Below are 17,548 nucleotides of genomic sequence, written 5' to 3' on the forward strand. Positions count from 1 at the left end.
TTAGGCTGTGGCGGGGAGAGGCAGTCTACTGGCGCATCGGGGACCACTGCTGCATCAGGTGGTGTCGGACATATTCGCCCACTATGCCGAACAAGTTGGCAGCAGGTGTTGCAGTCTGAGTCGGAGGAAAGTCCTGGAAGCACTGCTGTGGTGGGGGCAGCTGGATCGATGGCACGGGAAGCTGAGCACGCTGGGCCAGCAGGCTTGAGTCCAGTGTCAGCGGCCGGATGACGTTGTGTGCTGACGGCAATGGACCGGCAGAGGCATGAAGCAGAGGGCTCTGGAAGAACTGCTGTGGTGCGGATGACTGCGCTGTCATCTCGAGCTGTTGTGGTTGCTGAGTCAGCAGGCTTGAGTTCGCTATCGGTGACTGGGGGAGGGCGTGTGCTGACGGCACTAGGGGTGGTGCTACAAACTCTGACGTTGCATTTCCTCCCATTTGAGGCAGGTGACTGTTGTCCTGGGGGGGTAGGGATTTCATTCCCTGGACATCTGTCTCTGCTGACGACGGGTGTCCCCGATTGGCCGCTCTCTCTCCCTGCTGGCGGTTTGAGGGTGCTTTTGGATAGGCCTTCTCCTTTTGGCGCCGCGAAGACACGATGCCTTGATTCCGTGGCCCCCTCGGAACGCCTAAAAAAGGCAGAGCCAATGTAGCTATCAGCGCAGCAACGCTTCGACTTGTCTGGGCACGATAGTGTAAACCATCCGTGGTCAGGCGCCCTTCACCCCGGACCGTCTGTGTGAGGTCCAGAAACGTTGTTCCGGGGGCTTCAGAAGAGGCGCAGAGCGCTCGTAGCCGCGAGTTCAACATCGTTGCTTGAGTTTGCGCCTCTTTCCCCCTTGTGGGCACTTAGGCACAGAGCAGATTATTAGCTTTGTTGCATGCGGGACAATCTGCTCTCTGATGGCCTGAACAACAGTTTCAGGATGTGCACCTTGGATCACATCAGTGGCTCCTGCATGTATGACTACCACCTTAGCTCGACGTCCTGCGCCATCCAGCCCCTGACATAGAAGCTCGCGCGTGGTGGCAATCGTAGCGTCTCGGACGGAGCGGCTGACCACAAATTTAGTGCCTTTGAATCGACGCCGTAGGGCTTTTGCTACCCGCCAGGCGTTTCCATCGCCGCAGACCAGAACGTTGGTACAGAAACGCGCACCACCTATCGCCAAGCGGAGGAAGCAAGAGCAAGCCCTCACCCTGGCCCTGGCATCGCCTCCGCGGGGAGGCGCGCTCGTCGAGACAGTCATGTAATCCAGTTAATTCATTAAATGTTGTTCGAAGAATTGGTCGTGTCAATCATGTGCACCAAGGCTGATAAGCTACAAGCTGGTATCACTGCGATCTGTCTACAGTGCGTGTTGTCCTGTCATTCTGCAGGTCGAATCTACTGTCGATAAAGGAGAGCTGACAACGCTTGGACCGAACTCGACTACGAGCAGGCGCACTGCAGGGCGTGATGCGTGTGGATCCGGATACGGGCGCTCGATCAGCAGTGCCGGTGCTCTAGCCGTCGGTGCAAAATCAGCCGCGTTGCAGCTTTTCACATGCATAGTTTGCTCACTTCAGATCAAGGTGACAGATTACCGGAGTGCGCAGTCACTGACCCAACGAAAACACCGCTGCTGCTGCTGCGCTGGAGTTTGAGGTAACGTGGCGGCGCCTGGTGGCGGCAAGGAACAGTTGGCTTGGTAGTTGGGTCAGTAGACGCGGCGCGTCTTTCTAGTCTGCGTCAGCTGCGTTTAGCGTCGATTCGCACGTTTTTCTACGCTGTTGTGAGTGCGACAAGGCTCGTCACTTGTGACCGACCACGCCGCGGCCCGGCCGTGGCTTAGTTTTTCGAAAACCGACGCTCCGTGTGCCTTTGGACGAAATGCAGGCAGCAGAAGGAATCGGCGACGCCGATCCGCCCGAGAGACCTCGCTCAGTCTCAAAGAAGCGTCACCGTCGTTACTGCTGCGTCGTGGGCTGCCACGAGCAAGAAGGTCTGAATCCCAGTATCAAATTCCACCGTTTTCCTTCAAGGTCTCACGAAGCGGAGTGCCGGGCGCGCTGGATAGCTGCAGTTGACGCACTGAGTAAGCGAACCTTCGCGTTGTGCTGGCTGCTTCGCCTGCCTTGATGTTTGTTTGGTTATCCGCGTTGCTGAAATTCGTTCTTTTTGCACATGCAGTCCGGACGGCAAACCGTGGGATGCAGTGCCGAACGCCACTTTGTGGGTAACGAGAAAAACAATTCGGCCAGTCATCCCTCATATGTACCTACAATCTTCACCGCGGTCTACAGCCGGCCTCATCCGCCCGACTCTTCAAGTCACTTGGAACGGTTTCAGAGGTGAGTGGGCCGTTTTATGCTCCAGGTGATCCGCTGGTTATCCTGTGGTAGGGAGCGTCGGCTGCTGCTGCTGTTGTGCTCTGTAGTGCTTACAGTGCTGTAGTGCTTATAGTGCTCCTGTTTCGTCTGCTGCAGTTAAGCGTCAGATTTTAGTATTTCAATTGATTTTTTTTTTCTCGTCATTCCAAACGTTTTGGTGGCGGAAAAGGGGCCTTAAGCAGAGTTTCTGCGCTGCTGGGAGCAACGCCCCAGATATGAAAACTGCGTCTAAGGAAATCTTCGTCGAGAAACGAAGATGTAAGCTGAAAATTTTCCTAAGCAGAACTACTTGCGTTGTTGATGTATAATTGTTGCATTTCTGCAGATTATCACCTCCTTTACATTACAAACCTGTACTTATTGAAGTCTACATTTTTGCTCCTTTTACTTACCATGCAGCCATCAAACCAGAGTGTTCCGACTGCAGAGTGTTCCGACTGCACCGAGGTTCTTGATGACCACACAAGAGCAGATATACATGGAGGCCTTCCCACGGCATCAACTCAAGGTGATGAAGACTGCCACCCCACACCTCTGAAAGACGGCTTGCCTTCTGCGGGCACCCAGCAACATGAAAGGTCATCCCAAACTGATGACCAGCAGACGGTGACACGGGCAGTTGGACCACATTCGAGGGTTTGCTACTTCGCGGGTTTTGAAAGCATTGTAAGTGCCACCGATGCATTACGAAGTTTGTGTGGGATGGACAGCAATGTGTTTTCATTATTACTTAATCTTTTTTTTTGCCAGCTGTCCGGGAAAGAGCGACTGATGTCACAATTGACAACAAACTCCTGATGTTTCTTATGAAAATGAAACTCTGAGTATCTTTTGCCGCCGTTGGTGTCATGTTTGGGGTGCATGAGAGCACTGCCTGCCGTATTTTTTGTTCAGTTCTGAACACACTGGCAGAAATAACAAAAGATTGGATTTATAAGCCCCCCATTGAAGACATAAAACTTGCACAGCCTGAATGCTTCAAGAAAAATTACCCGCAATGCACTCTGATCATTGACTGCACCGAAATTAAAACTGAAACACTGTCAGAAGTTCGGCAGCAGCACATGCTGTTTTCTTCATACAAGGGCTGCTACACACTAAAATTTTTAGTTGCAATTATTCCTAATGGAATGGTGGTTTTTGCTTCTGAGCCTTTCGGTGGACGATGCTCTGACACACAAATCACTCTTGATTCTGGTTTTCTGCAGCTCATTGAACCTGACGACATGATATTGTCGGACAAAGGTTCCCTTGCATTCGTACACAACTTGCTCACAAAGGAGTAGTAATGATAATGCCGCCCTTTTCAGCTGGAAGTGGCATCCCATTTTCTCCTAAAGAAATGGAACAAACCTACAGAATTGCATCTGTGCGAATTCATGTTGAAAGGGTGATCCAAAGAATTAAGCTTTACGGAATCCTGAAATCCGAAGTTCCAATTTCACTTATTTCGTCTATGAAGGAAGTTTTCCATATGTGTTGTGTTTTAGCAAACCTTCAACCTCATATAATTGCAATGACATAAGTACAGTGACAAGAATGTGGCCTTTTAATTTGAACATAAAGGTGCAGTGAAGAGGAATCTGAACTTTTTGCTGCAGGAACTCAATCTACACGTTCCGAGCATTCTTAGAAACCTCGATTTATTGCCCTGTGTGGCCGATTTCCCTCATTAAATCGAATTAACGTTCGGCTCCCACCTTTTTTTTTTAATTCTCCCGGCACGGTGGGCGGAGTCGACCAACGCGTGGAGTGCCTTTCACCCAGTCCTGTGGCGGCTTGCCGCTCTGCCATTGGTGGAGTGATACGTAGTAATCCGTAGAAGCAAATAGTCTGCGCGTATTTTTATTTCTGCGGGCTTATTTTGCGGCTATATTATCTGCAAATGAAACTATTTATTCACGAAAATCTAAAAAACAAAATAAAGTGAAAGCAAAGCCTCCACGGAGCTGGCTGAAAGGCACTCCACGTGTTGGTCGACTCCGCCCACCGTACAGGGAGAATTAAAAAAAAAAAAAAGGCGGGAGCCAGACATTAATTCGATTTAATTAGGGAAATGGGCCACACAGGGCAATAAGTTGAGGTTTCTAAGAATGCTCGGAACGTGTAGATCGAGTGCCTGCGGCAAAGAGACGAGTTCAGATTCCTCTTCACTGCACCTTTAAATAGCTGTGGTGTTTCCTTGGGCGCTTTCATGTATATAAGACTTAATGTTTGAAAGCTGCTGATATCCTGTGAAGGACACCGTCTTAGAGGGCCCTAGATTAATTCTTGCCATCTGGAGTTCTTTAATATGCACAGTAGGCGGGTGTGTTTGCATTTTGCCTTTGTTGAAGTTTAGCCACTACAGCAGGGATTTTGTTCCATGTTCTTCAGAATGCAAAAAGATGCCTGAACAGGTAGTGCCCATATTGTCTAATGATGCATAGTTTTTTCTTGCCATGATATTTATGTGCATATGTGTTGTTACAGCCAGAACATTATTTTTTTCCCTAATCTGCAGTGGTTTTCTGTGTATTTTTTTGTTTTCAACCTCTCCACTGCAGTGCCACTCAATGACACTGCGGGTGTTATGATAAATAATTAAGCTTTGTGCATGCTGGAAGATGTGGTACATTAGTGCACAGTACCACATCAACTTCGTTTTCATTCTTGCCTAGGCCCAACTTAAGTTCCAAAAAGAAAAAAAACTTGCAGGATTGTTTCATTGCGGGCTGATGCAATCGGTGATAGAAATTGTGGGAAATAGTGTTTAGTTAGAGGGAATTAAGTAGCAGGGGAGGGAGGAGACTTTCTGGCAGCATGAGCGACCACAGTGCTATTGACAGATTGCGTCTTATATCTGTCAATGGGTTCAAACACATTCGGTGTCAGTTTCTATAGCTGCATTCATATGATGGTTACCTCTGTGTAGATTTAGTAGTAGCATAGTCCTTCAATGCTTTTATTTTTATGGTCATGAAACTTCTCCGTAACGCTATGGGAGAGCTTCATATGTTGACCGTGCCTTCTACGAGGCGGCGCTACGAGTCCTGTGGGGGCAACGACGCGAGGGAGCGAGCGTCTCTACGGCCGCAAGTCTACGGGTAGAATGGGACTCCGGCAATGCGGCAGCAACTATTTTCTCTTTTCACTCTGCCTTCGTTTGCAAAATAAGTACAGTGCACGTGACGTGCAAGCCTGTGATGCCAAGTAGTTGCTGCGTGACGGGTTGCCGCTCCGGCTACGGAGGTACGCAGGAAAAGGCCTCGCTGTTCTGTCTGCCGAGCGACGCCGAGCAGCGTAAAATATGGAAGCGGGCGATACCCCGACAGGAAAGCGGTGGCCTTAGCGTCGACTCCAAGCATGTACGTGTCTGCGATAGGCATTTTGCCCCACTGATTCGGTCTCACGAGTTTATGATCAACAGAGAAGCAGTGTCGCTGCAATGCGCGAGAAACCGAAACTCAGGCCCGGCGTCGTTCCACGGATATTCGAAGGCCTACCAGCGTACTTGGGCACGGATCTGTGACGATGATGTTGCATATCAGACAGCTGTACTTTTCAATGTGCTTATAATTCTTGGTGCGAAAGCACTACTTCATGGGATGAAACCCAACCAAGAATCTTGTGGCGTCCCTGAATTTAAGGGTGCAGAAATAAAATAAATATTGCTGTGACTGGAAATTTCGTACCCCCGGCAGTGCGAACGGATCAGCTTCGCTGGCCACTGCACGAGAGCACTGTGCTATCGCAGCAGCCGATCATGCCTCGTGTTGTTGTTGTTGCCTCAAAAACGATGGCACATACCCACGGTGGGAGATTGACCAGGGTTTCGTGCAGATCCAAACAGGAAAAAAATAAACTGTAACACTCTCGCGCTGCGCGCATTGTACACCGTCGTCTTCATCAATCTTCATCACCTTCGGAACGAACACATCAGACCAGCTTAATCTCGATCAGGGCTTAACTTCAGTCTGATATCGTTGCCAGACGTGCGAACGACCCAGCAAAGCAAAACCATGAGCCAAACAGCCTAAACACATGCGTTCGCACTTCTGCTGGGTTTAACCACATTGAAACCTAGGGCTTTTTATTTTTTGTACCTGTTTCTCCGTGATTTCTATCATTGCTCATTTTTGGCTTATTGCGTGGCCGCTCACAGCTTGTCTCTTATTTTGGTAGTGCAAAGCGAGCACATGAGCAATATTTCCTTGCACTCATTAGCGCCTCCGTAGTCACAGCGTGAAAAAGTGTAAATAAATGGCTTATGTAGCAAGAGCCTTCAACAGCTGGCTTTTCCACCTCCGAAAGTGTCAGCAAAAAAAAAAAAAAAGAGAGCACCATCAAACTACCGGTGCATTCGTCATGTGATCGCTCTTCTAGCGCGCAATCCAGTTCTTAAAATACCGCCATAACGTCATGTTTTCAGCATTATTGAGATTGCAGTATTTATCACAAGGTAAACGCCAGCCTTAAGCATTCTTGTGCACTTAGATGAAAGCGAGGACTCGGCCGAGACAGGCGCAACCCAGACACATACAGATATGTTACTGATCGGTACGCTAGATCTCCAGAATAACGTTGTGGGCAAGTTGTGGTAAAAATGAATGCGAAGGCTTGATCTTTTGTACGAAAATCGCTTTTTTGTGAAAAGCAACGAGAGAAAGTAAACGCGTTAATTGTTTGCCAGTAAACCGCCGCTAACGAGGTTTACTAGTGGCCGTCGTCGATCGTAGAGGGTTTTTAGTGTCTCGATGTTGCAGCCAAGCTTTCAGGTGACAACCGGTAAAGTAACGTCCATCCTAAGCCCAAATACCGATCCCCAGAAAGCATAACTACAAAGCGAATATGAGCCTGTTGGCCGGGAAACAGCCGCTGCGAGCAGGGCTCGCGCAGCGACTTGTGCCCCCTCGCCGACAGCCGCCCCACTAGCGGCGCGCGCTGTCGCTATATGAAACTTTGGCCGGAGTTTCGTGACCAGAAAAAGCATTGAAGGATTATGGTAGTAGTTATCAGTGGTGGCAGCAATATGCCTTATTCGTCAGTATTTGCCTTTTTCTTTGGTATAGAGCATGTATGCAACGTTACTGTGTTGAGAGCTCTCAGCATAGCACATTGCCATGGCATGTTGCAGTGACATATGTGATATTAGTGGATGCAGGCCAGAGGGCTGTGATGTGCGTTACCATAACATGAGCTGACACTATGCACGTCATTGCATGTTATTCAATCATGTCGGGTGGTCTGTGCTGTAGACATTGTCGTCATTGTGACAGTGAGGAAAGACTAAGAAAAGCCTGCACTGTAAAACTGCAGGCATTGCATGTGTCTAATGAGCTAGCTCCTGTGCATGCACTGGCTCTCTGCAAAGTATGAGTCAACAGACTGGCAGCAGTGAACATTGTGAAGCTGGACATGTAATAAAAACAATTTATTTTAAAACCTTAGCATCAATCTACAATGCAAAAAATATCACAGCACAAACATTTCTCACGTACCTCTACACTGATATAAATACTTGCTTATTTATTTATTTATTTATAAAATAAATAAATAAATAAATACGTATCAACACATCTACGTACATACATACGTACATCAACACATCTTGCTTCAACTCTAGAGTAGCCAGACAAGGTCTATACAAACTAACATCACAAGTGGTTAGTAGTGTATTAGAGGCTACACGTTTGAGGCTTACAAGGGTACATGTGCAGTCTTGTTGGTTATGCACAGTTCTCAAAACACAGCAAGAATATCCAGACGCACACAGGAGAGGACATGCACAGCGCTGAGTATTTCCTTTCCTGTGTGTCTGAGTTTTTTTGCACTGTTTTAAGAAGCATACACATGTGAGATGACTGCTTCTATAGGTGTACTCTCCTCACATACTCAAAAGCCAACGTGACAAGTCTGGAAGCCGTTGACACGTGCTAGCTTCCACTCCACTGCGAACACCTGTGAGATAAGTGAATGCAGCAAATGAACCTTAAACAAGGTGCTTAATGTATAAATTAAAATAAAAATGTTCGAGCCTGGTAATTGCTTCTGACAAAAAGTGCTCATCATGCTCAACAACAATCGTCACAGTTTGCTTGGAAGTGTAAACAACAAAAAAGCACTGTGTTGTGTTCATTACATACATCGCAGTTTGCACTTGTGTGTAATACTGATGACGCTTGTCGACTGCCAAGTGCCCATCTCTGTACACAATGTACTTGATGAAGCTTACTTCATTATTGTGGTCGATAAGTACATCGTCTTACCTGGAGTATGGCCACTTTATCTCCAGCAGCGTTGTCTGGTCTCCATACCTGAAAAGTCCGTCGGGGCTTGCACACAGCCATGGTTGCTTCAGGTGCACAATAAGCCCAACCTGGAGTTGTAATGGTTGAGAGTTTGTAGTGCAGAATATGCCACATTCCAAGCTGTTTTTATGTGTAACTGATACAAAAAGCTTTCAATCTGCACTTCCTTAACAAAACTGTTCACAGTTTATTACATCGTGGTCAAAGGCATTATGCCGTTCAGTCTTTCAATGAAAAAAGACTAAAACATTCTCACTTCAGACTGCAGGCCTGCTTTTTACATAATGTATTTAGAAGCATCACTGCATTCGATCGTTCTGCCAAAAAGGGACCTGCTACTCTTATTTTACATTGTAGGTGCTGGAATGCAACATATAATGAAGACTGCCAGATATGCTGGTAGTAAGCATATCATTTTGGCAGTGCTCACCTGCATTTAAAGTTGGCATCTTTTATTTGATTGCTTTTTTTGGTTTTATGAACTAATGAGTTAAGCTTTCATCCACACTTCGTGACATTCAAACAGAAAAAAGTTTTCTGATGTAGTGCCGCTCAAAAAAAAAGCAGTTGTATATGTACTCATCTGGAAATAAGAGACTTTCATGCAGCTCACAGCTTACCTGCAAAACAGTCACTCCTGCTTTCTGCTCGAACTGTACCCTGGCTACAGCTTCAGTCTTTCGTCCTAGGGAAATGAAGGAATTTACAATATTTTGTGCACCAGTCTAAAATCAGCTCATTACAATTTACATGCTGCATTCAGTTTACCGTGCATAACTGCCTTCCCAAAGAAAGGCTTCCTGTGCATAATTTGTTCGCCAAAAGTGTCTAGTGGTAGCCTTCTAGCGACAACTGAATGGGCGATTGAACTTGGCTGCTGGATTCTGCATTCATAGTGCCACCTGCACAAACAGTGACAATGAAACACTTTTCCATTTTCTGCCTATTTTACGCATTATAATTATCTTTTCAAATGCTACAATGCAGTAAACTCACAAACATTGTATTGATATCTCAGCTGACTTAACTTTTCAGCCCGCAGGACTGTACCCACAGCAATGTCCTCAGCATTCTCCTTGGAACACAGCACTTTAGAAGAAAAGAACTCTGTTTCTTTTCCAGTCATTTGTGTGGTGAGGTTGCATCGTGATATGGTCAGCACGCTTGGTGTCTTAGAGGCTGCTGCCATTACATTGTACACAGGCATGTCTGCCTCCCATGCTATCATTTTTTGTAGAATTGAAAGGCGAGAATTTTGCAAAGCTGCTGCTTCACTTATTGAAACACTCCTATTCTCATCTTTTTGTGAGGCACTCATTAAAGCTATTTTTTGGATGTCATTGTGAAGACAGGCTATTTCAGAAAAATGTTCATAGCTGTATGGTGGGGGAACCCGGTTGGGGCATGTGCCTCCGATGAATATCTTCTTCGGACCTGCGACATGGGTAGATAGAAGATACTATACCTGAGTTGATGTCAACAGACAGTATAATACTACATATGTGTTGGCATAAACTGCACATATAAAAAAGAGTAGCTGTCCGAAGACAAATGGTAAAACTTACGACCGAACAGGTCTTCAACAGATTCTCTGGCATCTATATTCGGCTTCTGTGTAGGGCAGCCCCAGGTTTGTGGAACCTCTGTACATGATGCCGGCTGGAACTCATTCACCCACAGCACCACAGCAGCAGCATGCTTGCATTTGCCCAGGCCAGCCTTGCATGTGCATTTGCTAGAGATTATGTCACGCTGAGGTGAAAGCTGAAATGTATATGTAGTGTTAGTAAAACTTGGTGCTGGGCTGTCTGGTTATACATTCTTTGAGATAGGCAAGCACCAAAAAAAGACAAATACAAGGCGAGAGGGCGATGACACAACACAGAAGAACACTCTTCTGTGTTGTGTTGTCGTCCTCTTGCCTTGTGTTCGTCTTCTTTTGGCACTTACCTCTCTCAAAAAATGTATATGTAGCGAGCAGCCACATATGCAGGCGTAGAATGAGAATTTATGCATTCTACAACACAACTTGTCTAGTACATCCCTACATAGGCAGTTGTTCCAAGCAAGCAATAAAAGTGTACCATGAAAATCGCCAAACAGTAGGGAATGCACAGCAGAGGAAGCAGCAAAAAGTGAGAAACGAACAGCATAATTCAGAGATCATATTAAGGGAATGCACAACACAGCAAAGAGCGCAAAAAAAAATGCATGGTATAATTCATATTGAGAGGACATAGTAGTAGCGCTAAAAAAACAAGGATGACAGGGTAGAGAAAGACAACACAGGCGCTATGTTGTCTTTCTCTACCCTGTCGTCCTTGTGTTTTTAGCACTACTACTATGTCCTCTCAATCCAAACACCAACTAGCCCAGCTTTCTGCCTTCAATAATTCATATGCCATGTCAACATCTCACTTCAGATAATCACTATTAAGGCAAATCGACATAGCAGCAGGCATGGTTGGCGATTCACGATTATAGACCCTGCCACTGAGACAATCGACAATACGACCAGTGCAACGTGGTGAGGTGGCCAGGTGCGTGAAAATGTCCACAAATGGGCGGGTTGATTAGGTGCGAATTCGCTACCCACTACGAGCAGTCCAGCGTCGAGAGTGAAATGTGCACATTGTCGACCTCAAACCAGCATGTATGTGGCAGCGCGGCATCTCTGACAACAGCGAACGTGTTTGAGCGATGTCGTTTTAAGGATGAAAAGCTACATCAAGAAAACGACATCAAGCGCGCAGCGCACGAGCTTGCACTGCAGCGTTATTCGGCTGCGAGCTCATATATGCATTGCATCATGTTAGCATTTGCTGAAGGAATAGATGGCGGCTACTACAAAGCAGGCATGACTACTTGTTTAGTGAGATGCAGTGAACAAAGACTGCAGGAGGCCCACCGTTTCGTGGCATGCTGAAAGACCGCTGCTGACGCGGCATGTACCGTCATGCGCTCGAGCAGTCCCGTATGCATGTCTGTTTAGCGCTGCTGCGATTTCATATATTGCATGCATTTCATCGCGTTGATGCGCTTGAATCTCAAAGCGTGCAGACCTTACCTGAAGTTCAACTTCGTGTGCGACTCTCTTCACTTGCGAATAACACCGTGCTGAAATTTCGCCGCTTATTTCTTGAACAGAGTACACATACTTGGCGTTGAATAATTTCTTCCCTTTACACAGCGTGCCAGCCCTGAAAAAATCTTTGGCGCCCGATATTCACTGTAGGCCATGGCGCAGCACAAGCGAAAGTCGCGGGTCCATACTGCCAACGTGCTTTCCGAAGCAGACGCCAGAACCCGGTACTACCCAGCCGAGGGCAGAGGGTGCTTTTTAGCACCATTTTCGCAGCACCCCCTGGGCAATGCAAGAGGTCTATGTCGCCGTCGTTTGCTGCAGGTTCATAACGCAGAGAACGACGGTGCTCCTCGCCGCGCCACATCGTCTTGCTCTTTTTCGTGCACATGGAACTCACTATAAATAGTTGAGATGCGGATGCTAACAAATACAAAATAAGCGCGTTTGAGCAACGTTTTGATTTTGTGACGCGCCGAAACAGTCGCCAGCATTGGAATGCATGTCCTCGAGTGCACCGAAGGTGGCACCTTTATTTTTGTGTTCACTATACAGCGGAAGGGCTACACGGTAGAAGGAGCTTTTCGCTGCTCCTGCAATACTTATATCATTTATTTTGATGTGAAAACGAACAGGTCGCGGACGAGAACAAAGAAGCATGCAGCTACTTAATGCGCTCCGTGCTCTGGATGCACAGATTGTTTCTGTGCACGTCTCTTACGCCTCGCTGGCTGCAGAAAGGTACACAGCAGCATGCAGGCATCGTGACTATAGCTTGGAGCAGAGAGTCAATGTCAAGGGAGATGGTTAGGACATAGAAACAAGAAAATTGCACTTGTGGCTTCGCAGGGCGCCGTACTTTTCAATCCGGCCCGAGTGCAGTCCGGCAGGCGTGTGCCCAAGTAATGGCGTAGGCACCGCGGTTCGCTCACCACACACCAGATGGCGTTGAATTTTCTAAAGGGTCTAATGCGGGACGCACCCTATGCCCGTGCATGGACTATTTTCTTGCCGTGAGACACTTGCTCGAGCCGCCGCTTTTCTATGAGAAAATAATTAATGCGCATTAAGTTCCTGCTCTCAGCTTGTGGCACTGCACTTGCAGATTTTGCCAAGAAAAACATGAATTAGGAAGCGCAACCTATCCTACCACAAGTTCATGCTGACAAGTGCAACATGCAGGTATTTGCGTGAATTATTTCATGAAGTGGAAGTCGTTCATGCATGCAATGCGCAACCACTGCCAGTCTTCGAAATGAAGCAAACGCTATCCTCGGGGAATATGGTTAACATAAGTTTTGCTTGTCGAAGTACTGTTGTTGTCGAAGTTGAAAACAAATCCACATCGAATACAAATTCTTAAATGCAGCTCGCTGGCTTGACTGGAGAGCTTCAAAAGTACGTTAACAGAAAGGATTCTAGCTCTACGGCTTCATGATGATATACAATTAGTGCCATTAGATCCGTCAAAGGGGCATGTAATTAAAGCAGTTAACAACACCAGTTATAAGCTGCAATTAATGTACTCTTATTGAACACATTGAATGCGTCATGCCTGCCTTGCTAAAAGCATGCAGTGTTAAGTGCCACGATTGTCTGCAGCACTTACCAAAGCGCAAGCCTGCGCGTAGTTGCTGGAGGTCATGTTAAAAAAAAATATCGATGCTCACCAGGTTCTGTGTCGTTTAGGTTGGTGTTTCGGGCCGGGACCGCAGGGTACATATCTTATTTAGAACCTCCTGGTTCACAAGTGAGTGCTGATGTTGTTTCACCTCCTGGGCAATTTTGCGCTGTGGTCTAGTCCATATGTATCAGCAATTATTGATATCACTGTGCGAACTCAAAACTACCGGGCACATAATTCAGTGCTGTGACGTTCGAGTGCGAGGCCACGCTTGTCACTGTGTAGTTCATATTCGAAAGCATGCCTGTCGGTTTCGCGAGTATGTCATCAGACCACTAAATAAATCCAAATGAAGCTTCCAGTAACACACTGGAACAGTTTGGAAATTAAATTGAAACTATAACTGGTCCTCAGTAGAACGTGTTATTTTTTGCTTTTCTGCTGAGTGGCAGGCTGAGGACAGAACTAACTCCGTGGATTGCCGCAATGTCATTGGCACGCCGCTCAGCAGAAAAGTAAAAAACATGCACTCGAAGTGCTGTTCTCAAAGGCTCTTTATTCAAGTCGCAGCTCACGATCGCTCTCGAAGTCTTGCTGCCTTGCTCCCGGTGCCTTGTACTCTTCAGCCTCCCTGCCGTTCCTGCCTCTGCTAGAGCTCTGCTGCTACGTCCTCTCGCCTGTCTTCGGTTCCTCAGGTGAGGCTGTTCTATGGGTGGGGATTGGACCAGGTTTTTGTTCCGTTGGAAATAGAGTCTCGTTAGGCTGCAGACCATGGCCTTGACCTCCCCAGGTGGAGGTCTGGCATTGTGGTTCGCCAGTCTGCCAGCTCAAAGCTTACTCTTGCAATCATTGTCATAATCTTGTCAAGACCGTGATCCCGGTAGCATTGGCCCAGTAGGAGATGGTGCAATTAAACTTGAAAACCCTCATGATTCATGAGCAGCTGAAGGTTTTGGCCAGCTGCCGTCAGGAAATTTCAGAGGTTCAACCATTCTGAAATAGGGGAATTGTGTGTAAGTCCTCTGATTTAGATTGTGTGGCGGACTTACTCTAGTGCATGTCTTTCGCCTCAGGGCAGACAAGCTGTTTATTCCCGAACAGCTTGCCTGCACTACTGGTATCTGTGGTGTTTATCCTTGAGCTGATTTTTGAGGATTTTAAAGGTGCCGGTGTTTGCATTCTCTTTGTTTACCACTGTAGCAAGGAGGCTGGTAGTCCTCGTGTGCCCATCGAATCAATGACTGCCACTTTTGCAGGGTCCTTTCCCATGGGAGCTCAAGGTGTGGCCCATAGTCTATCGTGTCGACCCACTGCATCCACGACCATTGCAGTGTGGGAACAGCTGATGGTTTGGCCACAGCAGCAAATCATGTAAGTTGACAACATACTTGGCTATTCGGGGTGAGGGTAATCCATCAGATACTTGCACTTCAGAATCACTTAGCTGCTGCCTTTACTGCTGTGATTACCCAGCTGGCGATCCAACTTGTCCGAAGTGGTGAGCAGACTCTTCTGGTCATTATTCATTGTGACAGGTGGTTGTGAGCGGATACTTAATTATTCCCTGCTTAATCGAAAGAGCCGCTTGTATGCAGGTATTGTCGACACAATGGGTACTGATGTTGAAGTAGGCTTGACAAAGTCAGTTGTTGCTGCTGTAGAGAAGGCTCTTGCTGATTTCCTGAACCATATGATCAGCATGTTCAGTGACGCCCTGTCCCAGGTCATTTCAGCACAGGTTGCTTCATCTGCTTTAAGTAACCAAACCCTGCCAACACGGCCTTCCTTTTATGCAACTGTTGATTCAATCCCACTAACTACTGCTCTTGCATCAATGCCAGTGTTGACGAATGACAATGACACGCTCCCACTCTCTAACACTTGCCATTCAGACATAGAAATAGCATGTCCCTCTCAGAGGCATCACGCTTCAAGATGGAAAAAGTTTCGTCAGGCATCACAAAGAAATTGGACGTGTTGAGGCAGTTGTGATAAATCAACAATAATCATGATGGGATTACAGTCCTCCAGTGGAATTTTTTTTCCATCGCATTTTCCTTTTATGACTTACAGTAGCTCATTATTAAGCATAGTCCAGGCATTATTTTACTGCAGGAAACTTGACTCTCTCCTAATCGGTCATTCTCACTTAAAAATTACTATGGGATTAGAGCTGGTTGCACAAATGGTGAAGGTGGGGGCTTGTTGACATTGATTTCTACAAATAGGTTTCATTGCATGATTGTGTCATTAAAAGTCTTGTGACTGGATTGTATCCTTGCAGTTGATATCCTTGTTCCACAGCATACCACTCTTACAATTACGAATGCCTACTTTCCCGCAGTAGTCAGTTGGATGGACTTTTTGAATGCTTTACTGTGCGATAACATCAAAGTGGTTTTTGCGGGTGACTTCAGTTTGCATCATTCTCTGTGGGGTTTCTAAATATACATTAATGGGCAACTATTTTGGCCTTGGATGCCCACAAATGATGTGCACTGCTACAACAGCTGTGTTAAAACTTTTATTGGGCACATTCTCATTAACGATGTGCTTAACTTTAGCTGTTATTAGGGTTAGCGTATCTTTGAGGTCTCCAGTTGACTGTGGTACACCCAGAGGCCACTACCAGATAACTCGCTATAGTGTGCAGTCTCTTTAGGGTGAATGATTCTGCACAAAAATTTGCCAACAATGTAATGGTCAAGAAACTTTTTGGTCTGGCCTTATTCGCCACTGTACCCTCCGCTAACTGGGACCGGGTCCCCCAAGTTTCAACTTCTCTGTTAGAAGCCACTCAGTGTTCTATGTTTATGGTTCATTCATCTGTCAAAAACGAGATCCTTTCATGCTGGTGAAATGAAGACTGCGAGACAACCTATCGTTGCAGGAAGAGCCTAGCACATGACCAATGCCCAGAACAATTCGATAAATTACATATTTTTACATATCTACGGATGCTTTTTGACTACACCTTCCCAACGAATACAAAGAATTTGCCTGTAAATGTAGTAAATGGGCTTGTAGAAGAGTAACTGGACAATTTTTCTACCCATACTACAGTTTTCACAGGTGCCTTCCAACAAAATGAAAACGAAGCCATTGGCGTATATTCCATGGCTTGTGATTGGAGTTAATCATTTTTGGCCCCTGATTATGCTGCTACATTCATTGCTGAGCTTCTAATGATTGAGTTAGCCTTGCTAAAGATCCCTTGCAATGTTCCTCAGGTCATTATACTTGCTGACAGCCTTTCTGTCTTGATAGCACTCGAAGGCTTTAGGGATGCTTTTCTGAACCATTCTGACCTCTGCATTCAGGGTTACTACCCTAGCTGACTACCAGACAATCTTGCTTGGTGTGTTTTTCCATTGAGACCGGATGTTGCCGATACATGGAGAAGTGGAGGGAAACCTTTAAGTCGACGTGATAGTTCTGGGTTACACAAACCGAGCGAGCTACAACAAGGGGGAAACCAACGCTACTCCAAACAGCTATGCAGAGCTCACCATGTTTTGGAAGTTACGACGCCGTAAATACCCGCTTCCCCACAAGACACTCGCAAGACATCAGGCAACGACATGGAGACGGCTGCAAACAAAGTCATACCTAGTCGCTACATATGCAGTAAGATTTGGCCTACACAATACACTCCAGAATGCGTGTGGTGTGGAGAGATAGCCATCCTCTACCACTCCACATGGGGCTGTCGGGCAAGCTCGATAGAGCCCAAAGTTGCAAACCCGTCAGTCGAGCAGTGGGAAGAGCTTCTGTCCAGCTCCGACCCGCAAGATCAGCTTGAGCTGGTTGAGAGGGCCGAGGAGGCAGCAAGAACCAATGGGATCCTGTACCTAGGAACACCACGTGCTGCTCAAGACGCCAGCCCCTAAACCCCGTCCCATTTTGCGGAATAAAGTTTTATACTATACTACTACCAGACACTCTAATCTGGACCTATGGGCCCCAGTGCCGGGCCTTGTTGGCATTTGTAGCTGACGCCGGCCTGCACATGTGCACATAACTCTCTTATGCCGAAGGGCATATTTGTGTAATTAAAAAAATAAAACTGTTATCTTTGTTTTCCGCTGGGTACTTTGACACTGTGACATGGCTTCTAACACGATGGCTGTTTTTTTTAGCAAAGTCTGACCTTTGTGGACCTGTGGCCCCACTTATTC

The 17,548-nt window shown here is 46.6% G+C and overlaps 2 pseudogenes; one reads left to right on the top strand and one right to left on the bottom strand.

Annotated features, from left to right (window-relative positions):
• The first annotated feature begins 2,767 nt into the window (after positions 1-2,767).
• LOC149355370 (uncharacterized) lies at positions 2,768-3,990 on the top strand (annotated as a pseudogene).
• A 4,355-nt stretch (positions 3,991-8,345) lies between these two features.
• On the bottom strand, positions 8,346-11,935 carry LOC149355371 (uncharacterized; annotated as a pseudogene).
• Between the last annotated feature and the right edge of the window lie 5,613 nt (positions 11,936-17,548).

Source organism: Amblyomma mixtum, chromosome 3 (genome assembly GCF_055824585.1).
Source record: "Amblyomma mixtum isolate Tamu chromosome 3, ASM5582458v1, whole genome shotgun sequence".
NCBI lineage: Eukaryota > Metazoa > Arthropoda > Arachnida > Ixodida > Ixodidae > Amblyomma > Amblyomma mixtum.